At 42.0% G+C, this 16,807-nt stretch overlaps 1 long non-coding RNA gene across 1 annotated transcript; it reads left to right on the top strand.

Moving 5' to 3' along the window:
* The first annotated feature begins 364 nt into the window (after positions 1-364).
* Positions 365-16,446, top strand: LOC135414437 (uncharacterized). Its single transcript, XR_010430689.1, has 3 exons — positions 365-4,944; positions 5,787-15,550; positions 16,222-16,446. It is a non-coding gene; the product is annotated as an uncharacterized LOC135414437 (long non-coding RNA).
* The last annotated feature ends 361 nt before the right edge of the window (positions 16,447-16,807 follow it).

The raw sequence follows: 16,807 nt of genomic DNA, 5'->3' as shown, positions 1-16,807 counted from the left end.
TCAATGCTGTAAGAAGCATGGAGGGCTGAAAACAAAGTTTCCACTGAAATTACCAAAAGTGCAGCAGAGCTGGCTAAAGCCCAGGCACACATACCACTCCAGCATGGCACAAAACCATGCTTGGCAAAACCACTCAGCCACAGAAAAATTGTGCCCTCTGTCTCCAAACAGGAGAGAGGCACCCCATGGCACCCACAGGGTGAGGCATGCTGTCTCCCTTCTGCTCCAGATGCCGCTGGAGGAAATTGCTCCACAGAAGGAAGTCAAACCTTCTGCAATATCCTCTCCAAAATGGAGTCAGGCTGATTTCCTTTAATCTGTAAGAATGGGGGATGGGTTTGGGGGAAGGGGAAAGGAAGAAGCAGTGTTTTCTGTGGTAATGGGGTGACAAAGGCAGGGGGTATTTATCTTCTTGGTATCTCTGTGGGGCAGAAAGGAATGGGTAATAACCAGGTTTGTCTCCGTACTGACAGGGTGACTGGGGGAAACGGGCAGGCACAGGGAGGCCTTTCTCTGCCGTGGTGGTTGCTGGCAATGGAGCCGCACTGCTTCCTGCAGGGCTCTGACAGGACAGGGCAGAGCAGCTGGGGTCCCGTGTCGCTGGGGTCCTGTGTCATCAGCGGGGCATACATGTGCCAGGGGAGCAAGAAGCCACATCCAAGCATGGGACAGGCAGGAAGCTGCACCCAGAGAGCTGCACTCAATTCAGGGGGGGCAGGGGACAAGGAGCCCCCTAGGTGCAGCCATGTCCCTGCAGAGGCGGCTTTCGCCAAAAACGGCAAAGCTTGTGTTCTGCATTTTTCATCCTTAAGTGTCAGACAAACAAATACGCAAAATACACAGTATTTCCCTGACTCTGGAGGAGAAGGAAATTGTGGGTAGGAGGCCAGGGCAGAGAGATAACACACTAATTGTATTCAGGAGCAGCAGCAGCCCCACAGGCAGCCCATGGTGGTGGGACATGCCTGGCTGTGGGGAGGGTGCGGGGGAGTCTCTGGGGGAGAAGCTGACGGAGAGAGGCCGAGGAAGGGAGAGAGAAGGAGGAGGCGGGAGAGGACAAAGGAAGAACCAGCAGATCCGGTCTGGGCCGGTTGGAGCCGGTTGGGGCCGGCTGGGGCCGGTTGGGGCGCTGCAAGGACACAGCAGCTGCTGAGGCCGCCCCTGCACCCGGGCGGGCGCTGCTCTCCGGAACGGATCTTCAGAGCCCTCGGAGCGGGGCTCCGCGCCGCCGCCGGCAGCCGCGGGATTGCGCCCGGCCGCGCCGCAGCGGGGAGCTGGAGCCACCTCCAGGCGGGAATCCGCTCCTGGCTTCCCGCCGCGCCCCGGGCGACCCCAGACCTGCACAGGCAGGAGGGCCCGGTGTCGGGTTTCAGAGGAGCCGGCTGCTCGGCCGGCGGAAGGGAGCGGCGGGGGAGGGAGCGCCCTGGGGCCGGGCCGGGTGTGAGGGGCTGCCCCAGGCTTAGCCGCCCCCCGGGATGCTGTCCCAGGTCCCGATGCGGGTCCCACCGCATGCATCCCGCTTCTGCCTGACGGAAAGACTGGGCTTATCCCGGCCTGGGGTGTGCCAAGCGAACTGTACGGAGGGCAGGCAGGGCTGTGGGCAGCGCCGCTGAGGCAGCCTGGGATGGATGAGGAGCCCTTGGCTCGCTGGTCATGCGTGGGGAAAGGAGCTTGGGTTTTCCCTTTAGGCACAGGTTTTTGGACTGAAATACCTGTTTTCTGGATACCTTTTGCACTGTATTGGCAAATATATAAGTGTTGCCTTTGATCAGCCGCTTTACCATTTGAAGTACAAAATGGCATCTGAACCTTTTTGTAGGGGTAGCGACAATGCTGCCTGAAATACGTTTGCTGTTTTTCCTCCTGTGGCTGATATAATCTTGTTATTGAAGTGTCTTGTCAGAGGAGCGCAGAGCCACAGGCTCCTGACTTTCTCTGGAAAACAATTCCACGCTTTAATACCTTACCTGGTAGAAAATTCTTTATCCTTGCTCAGCCTAAATTATGGTTTCATTACATTGTACTTTCTAGATCCATTTTCAATGGCCACCTGCAGCATAGTAAGTCCATCACCTTCTAACAAATGGTACACTTTTCACCTCTACCCACTACTTGAGTGGACATCTGCAATTAAAACAGATTCAATTCCTGGTCTTCATGTTCTTCTGTTCTGTCACACTGGGCTAGTACAGCAATTTACATTGGCCCATTGTGTTTCAACCTAAGGGCTAACTCAAATCATTTAATCGTTAGACTGAACAGCAAAAAACCAGCCTTGTCATCTCTCTTTGTATTAGATCAGATATATTCGTAAGCATTTGATCTGCTTCTAATCTCTGTCTTTCATCTCTGCCTCTCTTACTGGGTTATACTGTTCTCCAGATAACCCTGATAAATGGAAGATGCTCCCTGTCCACCTGTCCATCTGTCCATCATTAACAGTTGTTTTCCTTTTTTTTTTGTTGCTGCCTCTCAGTGTGTAACCATGTGTCACTTTTTCATTGCTTCCCCAGCTCTGGGAATGGTGATACAGACAATGTGCTCCCTTGCTTAGTTATCTGATCCATCTATAGTCTACGTAGATCCATTTAGAGAGGCCATTGATAAAAATTTTTGTGGTCACACAGCAGTAAGAAGTGGAGCTTCTCTGATAACTCCAAAGCAGTCACAGGAGGTAATCTAGCTGAGGCAAAACCTAAAGGTGTAGAAACAGATAGAAACTGTATTTTGTTCTTCAAAAGCCCAGAGGAGTCAGCATATGTCAATACGGACAAATTGGGTTTTTATAAGTACTAAATATGGAAGTCACTGGACCAGAGGTGTTCATGGTTCATCTCAGTGTGCTTTGTAAAGGAGATGTCAATTGTTCATATCCTTATTTCCCTACAAGAAGATATGCAAGTAAATATAGCTTAGCAGCAGGTACTCTTGCTCCTTGACAGAAAAGATAACGAAGCAAGAGAGCTACTTACTATTTATATTGGTTACTACAGTGCAGTCAGCTGTGGTGGTTTGGGTAAGTGAGTTGGGCTATACTCTTCTAATACTCTGTATTGTCAAAGGATGGGGGTGAGTCGCATCCTGTACTGTGGAATTAAAATTATATTGAAATGCATGGGACAGTTTATCCTCTTCTTCTGTTGTTGTTTTTTTTTTCTGTTTTAATAACAATATATGTACCTGTGCCTCATCACAGGAGGAAAAAGACAAAAAAAAAAAATCCAACCTTTCTGTTCTTCAGTTTCATGGGTATTGTGTCTTGAAATATTTCTGTACTTAAGAAAGTCAGACTTGATTATCTGTGACACCAATGCAGGAACTGTAAACTCCTGTTGCAGACAGAATTTTTAACTCATGCTTACTTGAGAAATGTGACTAGATTAGTAAGCTGTTTCTTTTATCTCTTAAATAATGGTGAATATGTGTTGCTTCAGTCAGAGTTGCTCTGTTAATTTTGTCATGTTTGAAGTGTATTGAATTTTTATAAGAAGAAAATGTAAGTTTCTAAGTTATAAAAGACCATTTTCCTCTCCTCTCTTATCCCAAATGTTTCTCCCCAAGTGTTTATTCTAGCATTCTGGTGTAGCCATGAGAGTGTCAAATATTACAAGTGACTCAAACATGAAGCCAACTCTTTTGTCATTTGCATATTTGAGATATCTTGGTTAACACATTGCACAGTAAGTTTATGTTTTGGCACTTTTAAGGAACAACATCGTATCACCTGTGTTGCAGATCCTTTTATAGGCTAAACATGAAAAAAATTTGTTCACACAAGCATGAGAATGAGGTTAAAGGAGTTGCTGAAGTTACAAGTCGAGTCATGCACAGGACATCCATCATCTGACAGCTAACTGCTAGGTCATACTCCTCTTCTCAAATTACTGGGTTTTACATTTTTAAATAAAATTGAATTGGCACCCATCTTTCACCTATCTGCAAAGACTAGAATTGATGATTCTGTATCTGTAGAAACAGTTGAGAATACCACAAGTTTAGGGTGTTCAGTGAAATATTTTGCTTTCATTGCTTTTATCCACTGTTGCCTAGGCAACAATGAACTTTGAATATGGGTCCTGCAAGAGAAGTGAAAGAGAAATACCATCCTTTTAGTGTAAATTCTACAAATACAAGTGTACTGTGAAGAGTTGCTTAGTAAAACTGAATCCTATAAATGCAGTTTGTTGGTTTAGTCCTAAATTTGCCTGATGTTTTTAATGGAGTATAAAACTGTAGGACTAACAAAGTATTCTTCCAGAAGATCTTGGAGCATCTTGTCTTTTGTCACTGTCTTATCTTTGAACATAATGTCTTGACCAAACTGCAGTTTGTGTAATTAGGTTTGGTCAGCTCAGGATTCCTCTTGTGTACCCTAAGCTATTGTGTTACACAGCATGTGTGTGCAGAATTACAGAGATACTTTATTCTGCCCCAGACCTGGCTGAATTTTAACCATGCAGACAAAGACCTCTTAGGGATAACCAGAGGTGAAGGGTCTGGAGCATAAGTCGTATGAGAAGCAGCTGAGGGAGCTGGGATTGTTTAGTCTGGAGAACAGAAGGCTCAGGCAATACCTTTCCACTCTCTACAACTATCTGAAAGTTTACATTAGCAAGGTATTAAATATCTCCATAATTTTAAATGGTAACATGATCATGAATGCAGTTTTTTTACAGTCTGAAGTATTTTGGTTACTCAGAACTTGACAAAAACAGGGAAGGAGGAAGAGATGAGGAAAGCAAAACTGTCATTAGTGTCTTTCTTGCAGAGCGTAAACTCAAAATTAGAAGAGTTGAGGACAGGTTCTGTGAGACAACACCAGAAGAGAAGGAACTATGGTGAAGAAAATGGAAAGAGAGAGCGGGTTAGAAAAATTACATAAGGCATAGGAGGAAAGGGGAAAGGATTGTAGACTGAAAAAAAGACAAAATGTAATGAAAGGTGGCTAGCACAGTGTCCTGGTTAAGGAATGGTACTCCCCAATTCGGTGCCCTACTGAGACTCTCCAAACCATGCGCTGCTCTCTCTCCCTCTCCCACTTCCCCCTCCCCCCTGCCCTGCAGCACGCTGGAGAGGGGAATTGGAAAGGTCGCATGTTCAGATAAGAACAATTTCCTGGAAACAGCATTGAGGTAAGAAAATGAACAGTAACAGCAACAATACTAAGACAGAGGGTATAAGAAAGAAACTGATTCACACAGAAAACCCCCCAAAACTATAATGGACAATACCAGATGGCGACCTTCCACCATGTTTTGTTGACTGGAAGGAATACTTTCTTCCCCCAAAGGGAGAGTCCCTTTCCCCCATCCCCAGCAATGGCGTGAGGTGGTACAGAATAACCTCTGGGTCCTAGCCATGCCCCTTCCTGGCTACTGCAAAAAATGAACCCTGTCCTGGCTGGAACCAGGACACAGAGGAAAGGAATAAACCAGGAAGAAGGTCAAATGAAGAGTAAAACAAACATACAGAGAAAAAGTCCGAATTAATGAACAAGTAGATTTGCATCTTTCCTTCCAGAAATCCTTCAGAGGTCAAAATATCTCCATGGACCTCAGTATAAGGTCTACTTTTTTTTCTCACAGATTTATCTTCTAAATGTTAAAAAGTTTTGTTTGGTACAGTGTAGCTTAGAGTTCATAAGCAGCACAAAACATGATGTATCTTGGTATGACAGTGCTGACTACAGTTTATAAGTGTCCATGTTTACAGGTCTTTGAGCTATGAAATGACCAAGTAATCGTGATTCATCTGGTCTTTAGAAGTTACAAGGCTTTGCCTCAGAGCAGGCATAAGGTTAGTAATGTGATATTCCTGGAGATATCTTTTAAATGACATTCATTGATTGGACAGTAGCACTCATCTGAGTTACAGCTTTTTTAAATGCATTTTTCTGCTTTCTGTTGTTTACCTATGAGTGGTGGTGGTGGTGGTGGGTGTTTTAATGAATGTGCTCTGAAATACTTCTTTTCCTGAACTTGTGTAAGGAACTTTCAGCATTACTTTTTCCTTATGCTGGAAGAGTGTCTCACTTGAAATAAGCAACAACTACCTCATTTCAACGAAGATGAGAAAAGTTAGCACTCCTTTATAGTGCCAGAGAATGGTTTCAGTCACCAAATATGTGCATATATTGGCAAATAAAACCAGCGGTTTTTAAAAAAGTGTCTACTGTTATTAGGTTCCTGCTGATTTCAGGCAGTATGTGTACAGTTTTTCTGAAGAAGTAGAATTGATCAAAGAGCCTCGTGCTTCTGCTGTCATTTTCAACCTACTAAAAGTAAACCACAGTTCCCTGAGTTTGAGCAATAACTTGGGTAACTATATAAGATATGATACCAGTTCTGGATCACACATTGCCCCATACTTCTATTGTGAATCCCTTGGCTAGAAATAAGGAATATATGTACTGAATGTCATGGATTTCACATGCATATTTTTTAAGAGTGCCTCTTATCACAGCAAATCATGTGTTAAAACAAGGTATTTCTTGTTTTTCTCTAATTGTTTGTCAGTTCTTTTTCTTTAATGCTGGATATACACAAAGTGTTCAGTGTTTGATAGCATAGAGACTAACTCCAAACGCCAGCAGAGGTATGTAAAGAACTGTTTCCTAGAGTGAGAGAAGAACGATGAAAACTGATGAGACATTGCAGCAGAATTCAAAATAGCATTAATTTATGTCTAGCTAATGGGTGTGTATCATAGTTCCAAGGTTTTCTTAATGTAATTTGAGCAGGACTCATATTTTCAAGCAAACCATACTTCCGTACGTGAAATGAAAAGGCAGAAGTACTTTCAAGTCTTACCATGAAATGCTCATTGCAATCAGGACTACGAAACCAGTGAAATATTAAAAAAAAAATAAAAATCTTCCTTTATGTTTACATCAGGATTGCTAAAAAAGGGGAGAGGAGAGAAAATTTTTCTCATTGATAATTCAAATAACTCACGAGTTATTTGAATAGTGCTCTAGCCAAAAGCCTGTGTCTGGAATGGAAATCCTCTCCCACACCCTTCCAGGCTGACCTTCCCTTCCCTTCCCCATCTACCATAGCTCATATTTCAGAGCTGAGCTGGTCGCCAGCAGACTGTGAGCTGCTAGGAGGAACACATTGTTTGCTCAAAAGAAAAGGAGAGGCACAACCATTAACTGCCCCCTCATGCCTCACTCCCCACAGGATTAGGCAGATTTCTCTGTGAGGAGTGAACTTGCTATTCCTCATTGGTACAGAAAATGTCATAAAAACCACCATGAGTGCCCTCCCATATGAGGACTTTATTGTGATCAAGAGGCTGCATCTCCTCCCAGAAAGCTAAGTAGGTCATGGCAGCTGATCTGTCCCTATTCTCATGTGATCAAGTCCTAAAGCCAAATCCAGATTGTTGTTCCCATGTGATTTAGGCAGTCTGCTCACATCTGGTAGGCAGTGAAGACCTGAATGAATCCAAAGTTTATAAAGGGGCATCAAGACTATGCTGCTGTCCTTGGACACAGGACATTTAACAGCAGGTCTTGCCTCTACTAAAAAATGTTTATTTAGATAGTTACATGTTTGTACCAGCAGACACTGCAAGTGGGTATGTATCAATAGCTGAGGGTCTTTTGCCCATGCTTTGAACAAAAATAAATTGGCAGCAGTGCCCCTTGCACTATAGCTGCATCCATTCTTTGAATTTTTGGCCCCATGGCTCGGTTAGTCATGGAGACTGAGATGGCTGAATTTTCTTTAATTTTGTCAGTCGAATAGGAAATAAGGAAGAACAGTTCAAAAATCTGAAATTAAAAATGCTGCAATATTAGAAAATATTTATAAAAGCCAAGAATATTTTTGCTTTTCTTTTGCAGTGAACATTCACTCGCTACTAATCATCAAACATAATTGCAGCATATATGTGCACACTGTGCTTGGAATATATTTTGATTCCCAGATAGGCTTTACTTTTAACTCCAGGAGGACCTCTCCATAGAATCAGGTGTGATGAGGCAAAGGAAATTATTTAGAAAAACGGCTGGACGTAGTGACATGATGGCAATATAACAAACTCAACATTAAACATTCATAAATAGATGAACAAATTAAACCCAATGGCTTTGGTTCCTGTACAGGAATTTTTATTCAAATAACTATTCAGATATGTTTTTCCATTGAAATATTCATATTTGTTCAATAAACATTCTTTATATCATGTCATCATGGGAAGTGTGGAATGGAGAGAGTTCTCCCTACCAAAGCTCAGCATTTTAGGATGACACAGCAAAAAAAAAAAGGTCAAGGGCTGTCTGTATAAATGAAATATTGTGAAACAAGACGGGGTGTAAATGTAAGAGCACAACAGTTATTCTCAGGCCTTCTTAACTAACATGAAGAACACTCATTCTGTCTTGGATTATCAATGTTACACTGGCACAAGGTCTCAATTATAATGTTTGTTTTAACCGCACTTTGCAATTAATGAGAGTTGGGGGAGGCAATGAATTTAAAAGTGCAGTGGCTGCTCTGAAATAACTGTGCATGGATATTCCTTATTCAGAACAAGAGTATCCACACATGGATCTAATCAGCGGCAGTTTCATGTATAAACAAGTATTAATGAAGTATTTATTTAGAGTCTAAATGACAGAATTGTCAGTCAAAGAGCAGTTATTTATTAGTTCCACTTAGAAGATATAAAACTGAATCTAAGCAAGGCTTTTGGATAAGAAAAGACTCACCACCTCAACTGAGCATTACATAGGCAAGGTGTCAGAGAGGAGGCCAGCAAACCATCTTTCTTTTTCCCCCTGCCTCTGGACCCAGCTTAAAGCCAGACCCATCCATTTGTAACTGAAAGAAGTCTGATGATGCAGTTAACTATGGAGGAGTGATCTTCTAGGCACCAAATAGGTAGAGATTTTTGAGCAGATATGTTTGACAAGACCTGGGTCCAGAAGTATTGTCATAATTGTTTTTGACTTGACATACTTGAGAATATTCAGCATCAGTGCTGCCTCCCACCCTCAGCAGATAAAACACTTTTAGAGAGGACACAAGTTTAGGCTTGTATGTACAGATTTCCCACTGCCTTTATCTTTTTGATTCTTTATTGTTAGAAGAAAGGTCTCTCCCCAGCACATGGAGAAAGACAATCCCATGCACAGATTGCTGTATGGGAAGCCATACAGAGGAGCATTCTAACTTTTCTTTTTCTTTTTTTAACTGTGCCTCATCTTTTTTCCAGGTGGGGAAGAAGACATTGTCAGTTCACAGTTTCCAGGAGGTCATGGCTACTGTGCAGGAAATGCTGACAACTCCTGTACTGTTGTGTAAAGGCCAGCTAAACCTGTTAAACAAGTATAGCAGCTCCCAGACATTACTACAACTCTGCTCTGCAGGAATGCCTATGTATAATGCTGCTTGTAGTCTGTCCTTCCAAAAGTGCATGGAAGGAGTCATTAGATTTTGTTTCTAATTTCAGGTTTCAATGCCAAGGGATGGAGGGAGCAGTTCCTTCACAATAGAAATGCCTCTAACCACTTCTTGTGGCTTAAGCTCTTGCCATCTCTTACTTTAAATGAAACTACATTACTATTGCAGCTACCAATGGAAGAATGAGCTGAGTGCATACAATTTAATTCTTTGGTAGCAGCAGCCAGTTCAGCTAAACATGGACTTTGTGCTTACAGGCTCTTGAAAGAGACTCTACCCTCATCAAACGAGTCCTGCCTGGATTCCTTCGAAACCAGCTCCTGCCCTCCCCCACAAGAGGTGACTGGGGCTGGAGCATGAACCTTTGTACACTGCCTTCTTCATCCAGGATGACTAACACGTCTGCATGGCAGTGCCGTGGAAACAGTTGTTAGGAAAGCAATAGAACTGCTGGTGACCAGGCCCAGGAACAGAGCTGGTGTCATAGGCCAGAGCTTTTCAGGACGTCCAAACCTCATCTGACTTAGCTTCTCCCAGTGCTCCCATAAAGAGACAGCCCTTCAGCAGGTGACCCAAAATAGGTCTTCCAAATACTGTTTTCTCTGCACCGGATCCTGATCCTCAAAATGTTTATTCCTCCTAGTACTTCTCCCTCACTAATGCAATTTATCCCACCTCAGTGAATCAGATCCACAGGGTGTGAAGCTGCATGGTTAATTAGGTCATTGAAGAGGTGGGTGGAAAAAAAAAGAAAAACACCCCGAACTATTTTCCCCTCTGTAAAGTTACATTTCAAACTGACAATTTCTTTTATCTGCTGTAAAGTACATCTCCATAAATGGTTTATCAGCACAAGAAAAGGGGTGGCAGGCAAGTAGGGGTAGGAGCGAGCAGCTGACCTCTGCATCCCTATTAAGGTGATATCAAACTCAAAGCCAGCCTGTGGTGTGATGGTGCAGCTGGTGGTGTCCTCCTCCAGTTGAGTGTTAATAATAGTAGAATAAAGTACTTTTTCCTGCAGGTGATTTTGAAAGAGAACTTTCTGCCTTAGACAGATCACTGACAATGACTGTCTATTCCCAGAAGAGATGAGGTGTGAGTAGGAGCATATGAACTTTAACACCCACTCTACTTCCTCCTTCCCCTTGACATTCTTTTCTGAGCCCGCAAGACCTCTACTAAACCAAAAGAAGTTTCATTGCCAACACAGGGACTGTGTTGTAGCAGGATATGTGAAGTAGAGGGATATGAACACAACTTCCTCAGAAAATAACCGTCAGCTCATTTTGTACAGGCTGCCAAGAGCCACCAAGCAAATTAATCAGTTTCAGTCACTCATAGCCTGAGAACAGGTAGAAAAACCTGGGTGACAGATTGTGGTTTATTGATCCTTTTAGTTTATTTTTTTAATATCTGTGGCACCATCCTGCCTTTTTACAGTAAGAGCACGAGAAGGTCCCTTCACTGCTCCGTTTGCTCCTTGCTGTTCATCCACTGTGTTCTATTTGTTTTTCTTAGCCAGCTGAGTCTGATTTCCTCTCTGTGCTGTTCTTCACCTTCTTCCGCCCCTCCCCCCCATCTTAATTACCACATATTTCCTTCCTGGCTTTTTGTCTGTTCCTGTCAAAAATGATGGTAAAAAATAAGCAACCAAAAAAAATTGAATTTTGACAACATTGGAAAAAAGTATGTAATTTCATTTGCCAACCCATTGTCCCTAGAGAGAAAATCATCTTGCCTATAAGACAGAAAAACACTTTGATGAAACAAAGCAGAAAGCATCAGGAAAAGTTCGGTTCTAGCAAGATGTTTCTCTGGGGATTCTACAGCAAGGAAAGCATTACTTTGATAGATTATAGTGGTTTAATTTAGTATACTTTCTCTTATAGTAATCAGTGTTAGTTGGTTCAGGGGAAGGTACAAGCTGAGGACTAACTTAACCATAAAAAGTCTCTTTTAACACTTCTCATCCTCCCAACAGAGCTTGTCTTCACTTGACTTTACCTTTTTGGCCATTAAACTTGAGGCACCTGATATTTTTGAAGGTTAATGTGCACATGCATCACACAACTGATCCAGAGTCTAGAAGTTTCTTCCTTAAGATAAGACTATCTTCATTGATAAAAAGGGGTTCTGCATGTGTGCATTCCTAAAATTTCTCACTGTGGAACTCTAGTGGAGACAAATGCCTGGACAATGACTACTTCACTACAGTTAGACAAGGTCAGCATTATGCTTTAATACAGTCTTTCCACTCATGCTAGTTGTAGTGTAACAAAAATGACAAGGCTCTGACTTTCATGGGATTTCCTAGCAAGATGGTTACTAAAAAGGAAAAAACCCTGTATTTCTGTCTGTTAGAACCACAGGCTGCTACTTGCTTTTCCCTGGAATCTGTTAGTTGCTTTTTCCCTTCCTCTTTCCCCTATTTAAATATCATTCTTAAGTGATGACTCATGACAGGAAACAGAGCTGCCTTGTGTCCTTGTGGAAGCCACAGAAGGCATATGTAGGTCAACGGAGCATGTACAGAATGTCCTGCAAACTTGAATGCAGTGCACTCCCCATTGTAAGTGCTTACACTTAGCATTCATCAGTGCTGAAAGTACTAGTGAAACACTATGTCCCGGAAAAAAAAGAAAAAAAGGAACTCCAGTAGCAAGGAATGGCATCTGCTAGGAAATATCTGAAATCATTGTTTTTGAGAAACTACTTTGTTTCTGATTACTGTTTACTAGTTGTCTAGAGGTGCAGAAATGAGAGAACACCATGAAGTTTAGGTAATGTGCAAATTCCGATTAAAAATAAATAAATGTTAAAATTGTGTGGTGACCCAATTAGCTTTTTCCACTATCCAGCTTCTGTTGCCTCTACACCTTTGATGTATGACAGGTCATTATCTCTGATTCACAGAGAATTACAACCTGTATATGTTGAGATGTTCTGTCCAAAAAGTAGTCAGAAGCATCTTCCAACAGTATCAGCCATTACTGACATGGAAAAGAATGTGGAGCTTAGCCATGAAGATAAAATAAAAGTTTTAAGATTTGTTTGGATCTGTAGAGCCCCAACAATATAATGTGGTTTGCCATTTCACTTCCAAAAAGCCCCAACATCCACTTCATGCTACAAGTCATGCATGGGGAACTCTAATAGATTTCTGAGGACTTTGCAGACATTGGGCTGATGTAAAGCTGGTTACTGCTTCAAAACACCACAGAAAAGCTGACATCTATGCAGCCAACCGCGAAGTTATTTTTTCAAAGTACCACTCCTATGTATGATTCTACTTTATCGGTTTTTGACAGTTAAATTTTCCTGTTTCTCAAACTGTCTTTCTATTTACAATTGTAGGAAAATAGCTGTGATTCTGACTATGCTTAAAATGGTAAATTCACAAGTTCAAAATGTATAAATTTCCCTGCCAGTAACCTCTCTCAGTTGAGCTGGAAATAAATATAACAACAGTTAATTATGGTGATCTTATGCTTTATCCCCCCAGCTCTTTAAGCTCTCCTGGGCCCATTTAGGAAACATTCTACCTTTTTTACTATTTATTAAGCCCTGAAGTGCCAGCAAATTTATTTGTTCTGAAACTATGAACACTGGCTGTCAGAAGTAATTTCTAATCAGAAATGTTTTTAAACAATCCTTGCTCTGCAAGGAACCTAAATCTTATCTGCCTTTCCTCTTGCCAACAAAACTACAAAAAACTGCTGTATAGATTTCAGACCTTGAATCTTTCTGCAGAGAGACAAGATGGAAGGCCACCCTCTAACTATGGAGGGCCTACATTGCCATGATGGGCAGTGTATGTGTGCCTATGCACATGGCACATGAAGAGTATAAGACCGAACGGAGAACAGAGAGATGGAGCTTCTTGTTTTCCCCGTGAAAACCAACAGTTTTGTAACTGTTGTGCTTCAGTGTACACGACTAACGGAAATAAAGTTGGAAACACTGGGAAGAGATGAAGTCTGACTTAGTTTCACTCTTTCATATGTCAGTCACAGAGAGAGAAAAGCCCCAATGAAAGAAAAGTTATGCAGGTTCTTGTTTGACGTAGTCAATATATTTCCCTCACAGCAGCATTGAAAATGTGTCTTTGTTAGAAAATGCCAGTTATCAAAAGCACACAATGTCTCTAGGAAATGTAAGTCGCATCTGAAGGTCAAGAGACCTCTATTAAGGCAGCAGATTTTACCTCTCTCATTTAAGGGGTTAGGACTGTTTGCATTGGGCTGGAGAGAAGTCACACAGAGAGGGGTTTGAAGAGGGTCAAATGAGGTATGCAGAGGCCCAAATGAGCTCTGTTCTGCAAAGAAAGGGTTTCAGCTGGGGTCCTTGGAAAAAACTATGCATATCAGCTCTTTTGGCTTTACCCAGTTAGGCTTCTTGTTCATCAGCCCTGTCAAGGAGAGGCATCAGATCAGTGAATTCCTTTCTCATGTCTTTCTCTTACCCAGCCTCATCCGCTGGGGGTTGTGCTTGTGCTCAGGCTGGGAACAGATTTCATTGCACTGCGTGACGTAAAGGGCTTCCATCTGGTTTTTATAGTATAAATTCTGGATTCTATGTAATTTACTTTAGCACAGGCTTTAAAATAGATCCATATAGCTTTGCAAGAGATTTCAACTGCTAAGCACCATTTCTCCCATGATGTTAGATAGCCACTGAATTTCCATTAGCTGGGTGTCTCAACCAAGTACATCTTGAAAATTGTAGCATGATTTTTATTTGGTGTGCTCTAGTGCTGTGGGAACATGAGCTGTTCAGATTTGGCACTGCCAGTAGAAAACCTGACCATGCTAGGAAATTGTGTAAGCTCATCATCCTCATAGGTAATCTCCATTGGTTAGTCTTCTGATTGTCTTCGGATACTGTTAATAGTCCAGGAACAAATATGTTCACCAGCATTCAGCCGTAATAACATAAATTTCTCTACTTCACATCTCTGCTGACAGCACAGAAAAAAGAATTTAGGGGGAAACAAAGGCAGGAGGTTTGAACGCTGGATGTTCAAGAACAGATATCATTTTATTTTCTTCAGAATTCTCCATATTCAGAGCAGACTTATCATAACACCATTTCCATCAGAAAAAAAAAAATGAATGAAATAAATTCTTTAACCTGTAAATCTGCCAGACAGTATTCCAGATCCTGTGTTGAGTTTTTTTCTTCAATATTTCAGATCACAAAACAGCCTGATTTTAAACTTATCTGTAATAAATTTAAGTAGCACTTAGTCATCAAAGGCAAAGTTTCAAAATAACTAAAGCTATGCAAAGTACCTAAATAAATGGCCAGACAATGAAGTTTTCAGGATGCTGGAAGCTGGGTGACTTTGGAATTGAGGCCAGTTGTGACCAAAAGTAATTATTATCAGACAGTTGTTTCTTACTCTGTGCAAAACAGTTAAGGACTGTAGTTTCTAATGATTAGATGACTGCCTCCTGCTACGCACCCATGTAGTTAGGAGTGTTGCCAGTTTTCAGCTGACTGAATTGAAACCAATAATCAAAAGGCTTAAAGTCTTTCCTTTTGTCAGAAACTGGGACATTGCAGTGCTAATGGTTGTTTTTATTTAGTGTACAAATACAGAGACACACTGTATATGGCAACCTAGACTTCCACATATTATCCACTTCCTATGGATGAAAGTATCAGCCTGTGAGTACAAGATAAAGGTGGAAGGACCTTCTGGATCTACTGAATAGCCTGTTGTATTGGGTCTGTGTGGCAAGATTTTGGCAGCAGGGGAGCTACAGGGATGGCTTCTGTGAAAGGATGCCAGTAATCTTCCCTAATGTCTGACAGAGCCAATGCCAGCTGGCTCCAAGACAGACCTGCTGCTGGCAGAAGGGGGAAAAAACCTGTGCAGTGGCAGCCAGGAGAGAGGACTGAGAATGTTTGAGAGAAACATTCTTCCTAAGAAGAATTTTATATAATAAAAATATTATTTATTCAACATGATCATGATAATTTAAGTAAATAGGGACAGTGGATGAATTTCCTTTTACTTCAAAGTGAAAAGCTTGCTAAAATCTTAGCTATAAAATAGTAAGCCCAGATATGGGCACTACACTCCAAGCAAATATACATGTCAGTTGAAGAAAATCTGAAGATGAGAAACAAGAATTGTAAGTAATATAGAACCTTAACCCAGGGTAGAAATAACTGGACATGTTTAGTCTAGTGAAGAATGAGAAGAAATTTGGTTACAATTCAATTATTGAAAAAGTTGCTGCAAAAAGGAGCAGAATAATTATTTTGTTTCATGTCCACTGGAATAGGATGAGAAGTAACACAGTGGAAAGAGAAGAAGGTAGTTTCATATTAAGAATGTTTCACAGTTTTAGAAAAACTTTCCTAAATGTTAGGATAGATATATACTGGATGAATGTTGAAAGAATCTTAGATGATGCAGGACATATACTGCTTCAGGCCTGCTTGCACAATCCAGCCTGTGTGCCAGACAGCAGGGACCTGTGTTCTCCAGCAGCAGATGTGTGTCCTTGAGCAGCAGATATCAGAAAGCTACATAGAGGAAAACAAGGAAGGAGGTTGTTATCCAGAGTGTGAGAAACCAGAAGATGGGGGGGCCTGGAAATGTGCCTTGGCTAGTAGAGCCAATAAAGTTATAGATATAGTGTGTGAAAGTAAATGTAACCAATAGAAAGTTAGAAGAGAGTGTGCGAACCCTGTAGGACCCTTGATAATGTATTTTTGGAATAAAGTTAGAGCATTGACTGTACCTCTATGAGGATGTGTCTCTGACTCTTGAGCTGGTTTTTGCATCTTCTTGTTTTAGATGAATCCCAGTTGGAAGTGGTGAGGAATATATTTATTGCAGGTACCTTGGGGTGCAAGCTGCAGATTGAGCAAAACAAAAGTCATGGGGTCCTGTGGCACCAGCCAGGTGACCAGACACTCAGAGACACAGCAGGAGCCTGGATCCATGGGAAACCTGGAGGCGAACTGGTAAGGAATCCTGGTCTGACTGCATGAGAGTGGGTGTGTAGGGAGACAAATGGCTCACTGGAGTTGCCTGCTGCAAGGGGGCCTCGGTCCCAGCAGTCTCTGGTGGTAAGAGTGTGGCTGCCAGAGTGCTCCTGAATGATCAGACAGGAAAGTTTCCTTAACAGGAAAGCTGCGAAATATCTGTCTTCTTCACTTGTAAGATTTCTGGCCATTTGGCTGGGATGCAGCTCATCAACTTTGGCCTTCATCCCTCTCTTCCTTGGAGCTTTATCAGGTGACAGCCTCTACCTATTAGGAGTGTGGTGGGCAGGTGGAAATAAAGAAAAAAAATGGCAGATCTTTATTGCCAAATATTAGGCCAAGCGCAAGCAAGGATGACACTTTCTTTCTTTTCTTTATCATTTTTGGTGATTCCT

This window comes from Pseudopipra pipra, chromosome 5, assembly GCF_036250125.1.
Source record: "Pseudopipra pipra isolate bDixPip1 chromosome 5, bDixPip1.hap1, whole genome shotgun sequence".
In the NCBI taxonomy this organism is placed as follows: Eukaryota; Metazoa; Chordata; class Aves; order Passeriformes; family Pipridae; genus Pseudopipra; species Pseudopipra pipra.
Note: the sequence above shows the minus strand (reverse complement) of the source record. Positions and strands in the feature narration are given on the sequence as shown.